The sequence below is a fragment of the Ambystoma mexicanum genome, chromosome 5p (genome assembly GCF_040938575.1).
Source record: "Ambystoma mexicanum isolate Mex_15411 chromosome 5p, UKY_AmexF1_1, whole genome shotgun sequence".
NCBI lineage: Eukaryota > Metazoa > Chordata > Amphibia > Caudata > Ambystomatidae > Ambystoma > Ambystoma mexicanum.
The window spans coordinates 461,154,774-461,166,887 of NC_090930.1; the positions used below are offsets into that span (position 1 = coordinate 461,154,774).

At 44.0% G+C, this 12,114-nt stretch overlaps 1 protein-coding gene across 1 annotated transcript in view; it reads left to right on the plus strand.

Moving 5' to 3' along the window:
• LOC138481019 (sodium- and chloride-dependent neutral and basic amino acid transporter B(0+)-like) overlaps positions 1 to 12,114 on the plus strand; it is a 753,261-nt gene that overhangs the window by 486,419 nt on the left and 254,728 nt on the right. The gene's annotated exons all lie outside the window — the stretch shown is intronic.

Here is a 12,114-nt window from a genome sequence, read left to right on the forward strand (position 1 = left end):
AAGGGTGGAAGTTCCATTTAAGAAACACTCCTCAAGTTCATTAGACTGTTGTCTGGCAAGAGTGCTGCATAAGAAAATGGTGAACTATTAAGAAAATAAATGAGAGGCACACAGGGCAAAAACCTTCCAATCCGAACTATAACACGGCATGTACATTAAGGTACAAAATGCTAATCATTGAAAAATACAACCCTCGTTATTGTTTTAAAGGCGTTTTACAGACAAGTTACAAGATTTTGCCATCCATTGTTTAGGGGTGAATCAGCCACTATTAAGAAGCTTTTAAAGCTATTCAGATTGCTTGTCCAACCTTTTTTTTTTTCCGTAAATCAGGGCAATGTCAGAAAGCTTATGTCTATAAGGGAGATTTGGAAAATAGGAGTTTCTGGGAAATGAGCAAGAGATTTAGACTTAGATATATTTTTCACTTCATTCTTTCTAAACGTTTAATTAGGCTGAAGCAGGGCGGAACCGGCCTGACCTAGCCTCGGGCCATCCCTATAGGATTTCCTGGACACAATGAGGCCAAAGCATTCGAAATCTGCTCAGCCTGCCCCTGCTCCATGCAGGAAAACTGCTAGCCTCTCTGCCCACATCAATTTTTGATATAGGCGTGAGATCCATCCATAAGGACTCATGGTAATCCCACTGGGCATTACCATTTCTTTTACGGAAAGGGTGTACAAAGGCATGGAAACCTGGCACCACCCAGATTCCCATTGAAGGCACGCCCCTAAACGGTCATACCAGAAAAAAATGCAAACCGCTAGGGAAAAAGGCCTAAGAAACTCTTGCAAAGATAACAAATATAGTGCGTCAGCAAATAACTCTGCTGCCAAGGAACGTTCTGAAGAAAACAGATGAAAGCAAAGACTTAAAAGGGGACACAGCATCATTTAAATACAGTGAAAACCCACGCGACTGGTTGGTGCAACCCTATACAAGGTTGGCCTACTTCATAGGGGATGCCAGGCCATTGGTCCCAGCCCCGTCCATCCATCTTCCATCATGTGGTCGGCTAGGCTCATCATCTCCAGGGAACCAAGGTCGAAAAACCAATTAAATACAACTGCTAACAATACTACTCTATCATTATAGAGGGCACCTTGCATGAGCTTTGGCTGGTATGGGGAGAGTCTCGAGGTCACTCTCACCCACACACATTTCACTCATCGCAAGTGCATCCTTTCGACTTCCAAGGCTTCTACCCTCACTTTTCAAGTATCATTTATCCCTCCCTGTACCTAGCAGTACAAATCATGTCATTATGAAATAAAGGAGGAGTAACCATTCTCTTGGATCTTTTATAGCTTTGGTTTATGGTTGGTGGTCTGAGGTCAACTGGTGCCTTCGGAATTCAGGGTTCTTGGGACTGAGGTGGTTGTAGGGGCCATAACTCGTAGCTGTTTTGTGGCCTTGCAGGGCACATTCTTTCTTGGATTGGCAATTTTAGTACAAAGGTGAATTTCTGTGGAAGTTAGCAGTGTGGGTGTTAAAAAGCAGGTTCCAGGCTTTTTAGGATTAACTTCATGTAAGTTTATTCCTGCTTAATAGTTACAATCCACATGAGGACATAAAGGACATAGATAGTGGACAAACACTGGCTCCCATCACCCAGGGCCAGCCAGCTGTAACTGTCACTGAATAGAACACTCACTCAGAAGGTTCTATCATCCGCACACAAACATTCCACACGACATCACCAGCTACATCACCACAGGAAGCACAATACAACAGTAGGCCTAGCTCATCAGCGCTTGGGCCTGTTCAGATTTCCCCTTCAGACCCGCAGCCTATGTGTAATGCACCAGATAATACTGAATGGGTGTACAGGCCCCATGCTTCGATTCTGGCTACAAAAATGGCGCCTCTTATATATGCATACTAAATCTAAACATCTAAATTTCACATGATATTATCATCATATACAGGCCTCAGGACGTCCCTCCTCTTTTCCCCTGATATATCACTGGTCTTCCACTCGGACCCCCCTCACCCTGGAGTGCCTGGGGGGGATGGGGTAATTCCCTTGCCAACATTCCCCCCTTTCGTTACTTCTACTGGAATTAACTCCCCACCCACGCATGCGCTCATTCTTCCTTCTTACTGCCTCCTCATATGGTGGGGTTCCCTTTATTGGTATCCACGCTCTGCACACTGACCGCAAACATTTTCTTTTCAAATCTCAATTGACACCATCATCATTGCACTACTAGGCGCTGCTTTGGCACAACACCAGAGGCCGATTTGGCAGGTGCAGAAGATGACCAAGATGAATACAATGACAGGTACCAGCATCTTCACGATGGCTCCTAGCCAGGACGGGGCCCAGTCAAATGCAACATCGAACCAGCAATTTCCTTGTATTCCACCTTCTTTCTTCATACGGACTCCTAGACCATGTATGGCTGGAATTATGTGAAACAATGACCCATTGTCCGCATCTCTGAGAAGCACAAATGTGCAACAGGGTTCCCTGATTTTATCGAAACACGCCTCCGTCCATTGCCGTCAACATATCGAGTACGTACCAGTTCTGCATCATCATCAGCCGGAGGGCACGCAGTTCGACCTTTATGACATTGAATCCGTGCTCAGTGTCCTTTGCCAACTGGACCAGTTCCCAGCATACAATCTGCAGCCATTTTGTATTAGCTGCTGCCTGTATGCCGGGTAGCAAAAGCGAGGTGAAGAAGGTCTCTGCCGAGCTGAACAATCTGTATTCATCAGGAATTACGCAGAGCAATGCGGCTCAGTCTCTAGATAGTTTGATGATCTCTTCTTCCTCTGCAACTTCTCATATTGCCCTCTTTCGGGAAGAATGTGAAATTCTGGCGGTGATAGCAGATTCTGTTCCTCGAATGCAGAAGAAACGGTCAGGGCTGTATCCGGTATTGGCCCCCCCTTGCAAGTGTTCTTCTGGGATTACTAATAGTGCTGACTATAGAATGGCCAGTGAACAGTAGCCCCTCCATGATGGTGGGAGGTGCAAGTAAGCTTGTTGACCACTGACCCAGTAGTAATCCATCACAGCTACCGTGCCCTTCTTCTGGTCTGGAATCAGGGGGTCCTGTTGCATTTTTCTATTGGGCCGATAAAAATAGTTTCTTCACTGTAGAAGCAAAGTTCATATGTTTCTTCTCAGTGCACCTTCACTGGCTTTTCAATCGCTGCAATACATGTCAACATTGAGATAGGCTGTGTCCAAATTTGTGCGCAAGTTGCTTTGACTCAAACCAGGAGTTTCTCTTTCTATCCTAAGAGACCTTCTGCCAGACAACTGAGTGTGGTTTCTTGCCATTTGCTGTTTATATATTTAAGTCATCTGATGACCAAATATGGCTTCTGCAGCATTTAATGTGTCTCAGTTTACCGTTACATTGCAGGGGATTTGGATCAATGAGCTCTAGTTATACTCTGTGCCGGGAAGGTGCCTTTAACCCTACATAGCGCACTATGAGCAAGTCACTGTAACTTTATAATTGGTACTTCCTGTGGTAATGATACCTTGGGTGCCCCTGACGTGTGTGGGATTAGTGAACACACGTAGCAGCTGCCATTTGCCGTTTGTCTCCCTACCACACTCATATCTAGGGGTGCCTTACATACTCAATAGCATCAAGAGCAAGCCCACGATGGTGTCATATTTCGCCCATCATGCTTGCTGTTTCAATCTTTTATGCCACCCATTGAGCTTGCTCACAACACAACTACTCCTATCATCATCATAAATACTGATGTTGTGCGAAACACTTTTAAAAATAAATAGGAAAAGTTGTTCTAATATTATACTAATTTTCTTGTTAATGCGTGTAGGTGTACTTGTTGGTTTGTTATAACTGTTATTGGGCTCATTAATATTATCATACATATTTAAAGGGATGTTGGTGATGTTCATGTATGTACCCTCCCAAACCCCTCTTTTATTTGATCTCCCCATAGAAAAAATGATCCCCAATAAATCCCTAACAAAAACATTAAAATGGTAAACAATGCTGCACTAAAATGCATACCGCACATATATGAATATGAACATCGAGGAGTAGTTTGATAGATACAAGGCATAAAATAAGCAGTGTTGCATAGCAATTTGCTATGCAATTCTGTAGGTTTGCTAATCAAATTGATACTTGTGTAGCAACACTAGCTATTTAAGTTCCCAAGTTCCCAAAGCACAGCAAAGTATAACATGAATCATCTCCTTCACTCTTATGTTAATTTTTCTTTCTTTTCTAAATGACTGCAAACCAGAAGTGATCAAATTATACTTTTAGTTATACTTTTATCAAGCCAACTATATCTTGTCTGGCAAAGACCAGTATGTGTCCACACAATTAATTGCTGATGACACACCTAGTTCAGTAACCTGCTGATTGCATACATCTGCAACTGGTGCTCAAACCTTTTGCTGATCCCATACGGATTGACATTCTATGTTATCACTCTGTTGCTTTTTAACAGCTACCCTGAAAGCGAGATTACCACAAACTGCAATATTCCACCGAGTGTGCCAAGTTCTCTGTTTGCTATGCCATCCAATCTGCATAGTCTATTACTTTCTTCCCTCTTACATAACGAATACTCAAAGATGTTTACGCAAAGTAGTGATATATAGTTCCATCCAGTTGGTACATCTACAGATCTACTGCAGTACCATACACTGTAGTATAGCCTCCACAGCCCTCTTTGCTTTAATTATGCTTTAGAGCATAATTATAATTTGCTTTATAATTATGATTGCATTATATATTGGCATCTGCGGGAGACAGCTGGCAAAACTGTTTTCAGATTCTTTTTATCATATCTATTTGTGTCCATTCATGCAGCCAACCTTTTACATTTTACAGACACTCATCCATGGCTCGCAAAGTCTTTTCGCCCACTTGCATAGTTGTTTTATGAAGGGCGAGTACCATTTGCAAGGGATGTCAAATAAAGGTTTCACTGCATGGCTGGCCTCTGGGTGGTAGCCCTGTGCCCACAATAAAGAGGGTTTGTAGTGACATGCACCATTTTACAGGAATCGCATTTAAATTTGTTGTCATTCGTTACTATGGGTTGAATGCATTTGTCTTAGGTCGAATAGGCAAACTAAGTTGCCCGACCTGCAGGTCTAGCTGAATTTTAAATAATTTGCATGTAGCAGTACTTTGCCATTTATATAGTGTCTTTATCCCATTAGTATGGTCTCAACGCTCAACAAGTTCTAACATTTCTCACTAATGTCTTAATTTAGTGGTACGCAAAACTGCTGTATTGTTGCTCATTTCATGTCTTCAGTACAAATAAATTCTGGTGACATTAACAATATTAGTATACAACATTGCTAATTAAATGGCACTGTTTGCTGATTAATACTTTTTTAATTAGCAAACTCTGCTAATCAATTTTTGGAAACTAATTTATGCGTTGAGATAACATTCTTTCTAACATATACAGATGTATCGGATGATGCTGGTACATTGTGTTCTTTCATGAAAGGAAAAAATAATGCACACAAATGAAAGGAGAAAAAAGGAAAAAGAAAGAAGGAGGGAGAAGAGAAGGGGTAGGTAGAGAGAGAGCGAGAGATTTTATAAAAATTCCATTTGATACTGGCTTTGTTTTTTTTTTAATAAACTATGGCCCAAAACGTATACTGGCTGGCTTTATAATTAATGCTGAGGTAGGGAACCTGGGACTGGAGGTCTGAAGGTGATTGTGTATTGTCTGGTGGTGCCCTGTGTACATCTGAAAGATGTATCCAATAATGGAGCCCCTCAACCGTTTACAGCCATGGGGGTTGAAAATGTAACCTCGTAGGGATGTGACATCTGGGGTTGTTCTACTTCCTAACAAAACTCCTTATGTCAATCAAATCTCCAGGTAGCAGCGGTTGGGTCGGTGGGGAGCCTGTTGCTTTTGGGTTTGCATTGTTCGCAGTGTCCTCTTGTCGGGTCGGTGCAATCTGTCAGGAGACACATTTAACTGCACATCTTAGTGTTGTGAGATCCTCTTTGAATTTGTCACCTAAGACCACTGCTGCCCCGTGGGCATCTGATGCCCTCCTGATAGGGGATGCGGGTGTACGTATGCACCGACCAGTGACCACTTCGTGGGTAATAGATGATGGTCCCTCTGGGGTGTGTGCATAGGCTGAAGAGGGCCAAGGGTAAGCAATGCATCCAGTTCTTTTTCAACATGGTGCACATCTTAGTTTGCTCTTAGAAAAGGCTGTTGATGCCCTGATCTCTTTAAAGAGCTCATTGAAAAAATTGGTGCATTTATCGGACCTTAGCACATCACACATGCCCCATCGAGGGAAGACCTGAAGGACAAGAAATGTGATGGCACATTTAGCATCCGGGTGTGCACAATGTCCTGCTTCAAACAACCATGAGAAAGGGCAGACCACAAACATCAAATATCTGGAGCCATTACACCTTTCTCCCATGTCAGCGTAATCTATGTGTAGCTCACGGAACAGCCCAATATGGTGGGGCAAAGTGCCCCATAATGTTTGGTGTGTCATACTTGTGCTGAATGTTTGACATGTGGTACAGTGTATGATCACGTTTGTCAGGTGCTCCTGAAGATTGGGAATAAACCAAACTTCCAGTATGTCTGCTGCAATGCATTGCTTTGAGCTGTGGGAGAGGTGGTGGAGCTGAGCAAAAGCTGTCATCAACAGTTTATACAGCATTTCTCCCTTTCCAGTGCACTCTTGTCCCCACAACAAGGATGATTGTTTGCAACCCCTCCGCACCCATAACTCTTCCTCCAGAGGTGGCGATATGCCTTGCAGTTTGATAACCTGTGTGATGGGCACTGTTGTATATGGGCAGTCCTGCTGGTTAGTTGAGGTGGTGGTTATCACATATTCAGCAATTGTGGGTACCGGGAGATAAGCCGCCATTTGGCCGCCGCATCTGCAGCAGCGTTCCCATGAGATTTCATCTGTGTTGTTGGTATGGGCAGCGCATTTAACGACCGCCACTACAGAGGGTTGGGACAATGCAGAGACCAATATGTCTAGCAATGTGAATGTTGCACCGGGAACCATCTTCTCTCCAGAAACCCCTCCTGTTCCACCGTGGCAGACCAACATGCACTGTTGTGGTGACGTTTGCCAAGTCGGTATAACTTGTAGTGCTTCAATGAGCATTATGAGCTCTGCTGCTTGGGCCGAATAATGCATGGGCAGTCTTTTCATAACTAATGTCCCGTATTCACCTCCTTCAAGGCGCACTACTGCGGCACCTGTACGTATTTGTCCTGTCCCCTAATCAATTGTTGCTGACCCATCAACAGAGAATCTCCCCCTCATCCAATGGGCTATCTTTTGCCCTCCCCTTCATATGTAGCACAATCATGTATTTCTAAGTCTTCGTCTGTACGCATTTCTGTCAGAAAAGTGGAAGGTTCACTGTTTTACATTGCACAACATGAACGTTTGGGCTTGAGAGGATAATCTTGTATGCAGAGGCTCTCTGTGTGGTCAGGTTAGATTTATAGCTCTCCAAAATGGTGAATACTGAATGCTCCACATACAAAGTGATGGAGCATCCCACCCCGATTGTGAAACTTTTTTCAAACGCAGCTGCAGCAAGTGCTTGCTTGCACGCAATTTGTCCCTGCATAACTGAATCGAGCATAATACTATAATAGGCCAACGGCTTGTGGACCATTGTACTCTTTTCGGTGAGTACAGCGGTCATGGGTTTGCTGTTAGAATGCGAGAATATGCAGAACTCCTGAGTATAGTCTGGGGTGGCGAACACTGGGGCTGTGGATATCACTTCTTTCAGGTCATTGACATTTTTTATCATGTCCGCATTGTCCACTCAAGTTTAAGATTGCCTTTTTGTGCTTTCTTGAGGGCTTGCAGGAGCGTCCTGGTGTACACTGCATAGTCTATAATACATGCTCTGCAGTAGTTACATAACCCTAGGAATTTCTGCATGTCTTTCATTGTCATAGGTCTGGGGGTGGCACGCACAGACACTGCTCTATATAATATTATTCTCTTGCCATTTGCTGATATCCACTGACCTAACTGTACTAGAGTTCGGCTTTGTCAACTTTGTACAAATTGTGGGCTAGGAGTTGTAGAGTGGGATGGAGTCTCGTTGGCAGTGTGCTCACTGTCGCTACACACAAGCAAACCGTTCATGTACTGGATGATCGTGCTCGACACTTGAATTTTCCCTAAGTCAGAGTGCAATATTCTGTTGAAAATGCTTCTGTTCTCACAGTATTCCATAGGGAAAAACAGTGTGTTTGTAGCGCTTTCCGCCATAAGTAAACGCTGTGAGGTTCTGTGATTTGGGGTGCAAATGTATCGAAAAGAAGGCATTTTTTAGGTCAACCACTGTAAACCGGGTTGCTTCTTTTGTGATGCTGCACAAAATGGTTGCAGGGTTCAGGAGCACGGGAAACTCTTTCTGTACTGCATCATTTATGGGGTGCAAATCCTGGATCCTTCTCCAGTTGTCCCCTCTTGTCTTTTTCACAGGGTAGATCACAGTGTTACACAGTGATGTGGATGGCACTATGTTCCCTGATTGAGAAGGGCCTGCATTGTGTCTCTGATTCCCTCCTATGCATCTCTTGATAGTTGGTACTGCTTCACCCAGGGTAGCACTGCCCCTGCCTTTTGTTTAATGTGCACTGTGGTCACTTCCTTTAAAAGGCCAAGATCATGCGGGTTCGTGGTCCACAACTGCTTGGGTACATATTCTAGGTCTGCCTCACTGATGGGGGGCTGGGCCACAATGGCCATCAGAGGGCACTGCACTCTTTGATATTGTACCATGATCTTGGACGGATACAAATGTCTGGAATCATTTCTCTGTCACTGTCATTATTCTCAAACAGTTCTGCATCAGTCACCTCCTTAAGAGGTACAGTGGGGTCAATCCAACGCACTGTATGCCACTCACATCCATGAGTGTCTGTCCTAAGTACAACCACTCTCTTCACTGATATCAATACAACAACCCTTGCAAGTCTAGGTACTGGATTGTGCCAGCCACCAATTCTAGAGACACTACAGGGCGAAAGATAAAATCTGTCAGCACTCTCCAGTAGCCCTTGGCAATCTGTGGCACCGCCTTGACAAGCACTGTTATTCCATAAATGAACATGTCTGGGTCCATTGGTATCCCTTGGAACACCACCTCTCCTGCCATTGCTTGTATTATCACCATCGCTCTTATTGCGCACATCCCTGGTGTGGTGCAAACAGTGCCTTGATCAGTGAATGAGATTGTCATGTTCAACTTACTGAGCAGGTCATGTTCACATCTTTTGTACATGGAACCATAGAAATAGCCCCAGAGAAGCCCCGAGTGTTGCCCGATAATGGGAAGTTCCCTCGCTGATACATGATTTTGCAGCACCTAAGCCAACCATAAAGATAAATTGTGTATTTCCTATCTGTGCCCCCAGCAAGGGTTCTGCGTCTGGGTTGAGGGTCATTGACAGGACCGGACATGCAAGAGTTCTCTGTGGGATGTGCTTTTCATGGTAGGTATTCCTCCCGGGGAACAAAAGATTTCTCCCCACTAAGGCTGTCCCTCGAAATGGGGCAACCATACCATTTGGCACTCCGTTGAATGGGTTTGTGCCACCTGTCTGTTGGAATGTGTCGGGGTGTATATTGTTGCACCGATTGCTGCTGCTGCGCAGGTGGACCAGGTATCTGCAGGGGTAACTCTGTGTATGCCTAGTGTATTTCGTAAGGTATAAAAGTTGTTCCAGGCGCCTGCCGTTGTGGGGGCCCCTGAGGTGGTGGGCCATAGTTATATCTTGTGCCTTGTCTCCATCTATACTCTCTTGAAAAGTATCTCTGCTTTCTGCAGTTCCAACCTTGTGAAGGCCCCATCCCCTCTCCTCTGGGCCCCATTCCCTTCGAATCCACCTCCCCTTGTGCCTCAAAACCCACCTCTTCCTCGCTTTTGTCTTCCTTGTCGCCACTGTGGGCCGTGCTACTGTGGACCTCTGCCTCATTGTTTTTGCCCTCCTTCTGACCAAATCACAGCTATTCTGTCATTTGCAAAGTCTTGGGCATTTCCGGATGTCTCTGTCGTACCAGCATTGATACTGACACCTTCACAGCGACTTTGGCTAATTTGTTTTATACTAGTTTCACTTGTCGTCTCTGGGCCGTTTCCTTGTCACGCTCCTTTAATCTCTTACAATTGTGGATTATTATGCTCTGTATTTTGGCCCATCCCTTCGCCTCAATGCACACAAGCTTATCTAGTGCCTTTTGTACCTCTTTGGGCAGGCCCTTTTAACGATAAAGTAGGAAAAGGGTATTTATTGGTCTATCGAGTTACCCATCTCCACTCTCCACATCTCCTGAATTCCAAGAACAAACTGTGAGTGGTCTTCGTCATCGCCCATAGTACATTGCATTATTGTCTGTAGATGTGGTGTGTCAGGGAACGCTCACCGTAGCAAGTCCCATATTTTGGCACAAATATTGTTAAATGATGCTCCATCATGTGCATCGTTCCCCAAAGTCACTCCTGGGAATCCTGCTTTCACTCACACATCCCCAGCTTGGTCTCCGAATATCGCTACCAATAGGCTTTTTATGTCACCAACTGCCGGGGTTACTCCAGCAATCTGCTTTTCGAATGCATAAATTCACTTGATTTCACAGGCTGCGATGTGCAGTAGTGCCTTTATCAAATTGTTTTTGTCCATCTGCGACCCAAAGCCTCATAGTGCGGTCTGACAGATCCCTTATGTATAAGGGGCATCTGCATCCTTGTCCTACTCCCATCAGTCCTTTTTCCACTTCCCCTCTTCCTTAACGCTGGCATTTGGCTGAACCTGCTCCTTAACATGCCCTCCCGCAGACTCTCCACGCGAGGAGTTTGTTCAGGCGCTTGCTCTGCCTCCTCATCCTCATCATCTTCAGCCTCATCAAATGGAGTCCACCTGTCATGTTCTCCTCGAAGAGAACCCAAATTCTTGTACCCCAGGTTTTCTGCCCTCTCGCCCCCTTCTCCTTCCTTCTCTAAATAGTACTGAGAGATACGATAAATTTATACAGTGTCTCTCTATTTTTATAATAGGTTACCAATCTCGACCTAACGTGAATAGGATTAACCTAAAACGGCAATAGACATCCCGAAACTCACAGTAAAAGGTGAGTGTTTCAGAAAAACATCATTTAACCGGATCAGTGAAGCAGAGACAGAACATGATTATAAAACTGTTCCCACTTTACCCTTCACCGCAGATTATCCAGAATTGAAGGATATAAAAAAAAAAAAGATCAAGACCACGGAAGTAAACACGGTTGGATTAATACAGGTGGGTCACACAAACACTATGTAGATACCTAAAGGAGAAATAAAAAAAGAAAAGAGAGGACTCAAGAGGAAAGAGTAACAAATAGGTTAAAATGGTGGCATATAAACCATATTTGTTCTGATTTCCACTGATTGACATGGATGAGTAGACTACATAGGAGTCCATCCATGTGCATACTGGCCGCCACCACAGACTGACTCAGGTAATTGTTCCCATAGTATGGTCAAGGGCTTATTTTTAAGAGCCACACAGATAAACAGCACTAATAGCTATTTGTGTTTGGTTTTATTGACAGCCCAAGAAGCACAAGAAATTAAAGGAACATTTTACAGAAAGAAAAGGATATAGACTAGTGGCATATAGATTGCTATCTCCTGAAGAATGTTCACTATTTACAGACAATGAACAGAAACATGTTGAGTGTAACCCTTTGTAATCAAACACTGGTTTAAAAAGAGTGTCTAGTAGAACAGAAGGGCAAATTCAGAATCCTGAAAGGGAGGTTGAGAGTAATACCTATCACATAAGAAGAACCAGTCTATAGAGTCAATCACAGACGATTAGAAATAGTCATCAGCTATTTTTGTAATTGCTGTTCCTCCCTCACCATCACCTGTGTCTTTGAACATTTTCCAAAGGTCTAATATTTCTTTCCACTTTTGTAACTGTATTTAGCTGTCAAAATTGTGGACATATGTTACAAAATATTCTTATTATGGGAGCCCTGTGCTGGCCACGAGCGTGGCATACTCCCCCTTGTCCCAGTCACCCATTTTTTGTGATATTTCTTGATTCTGTCTCATT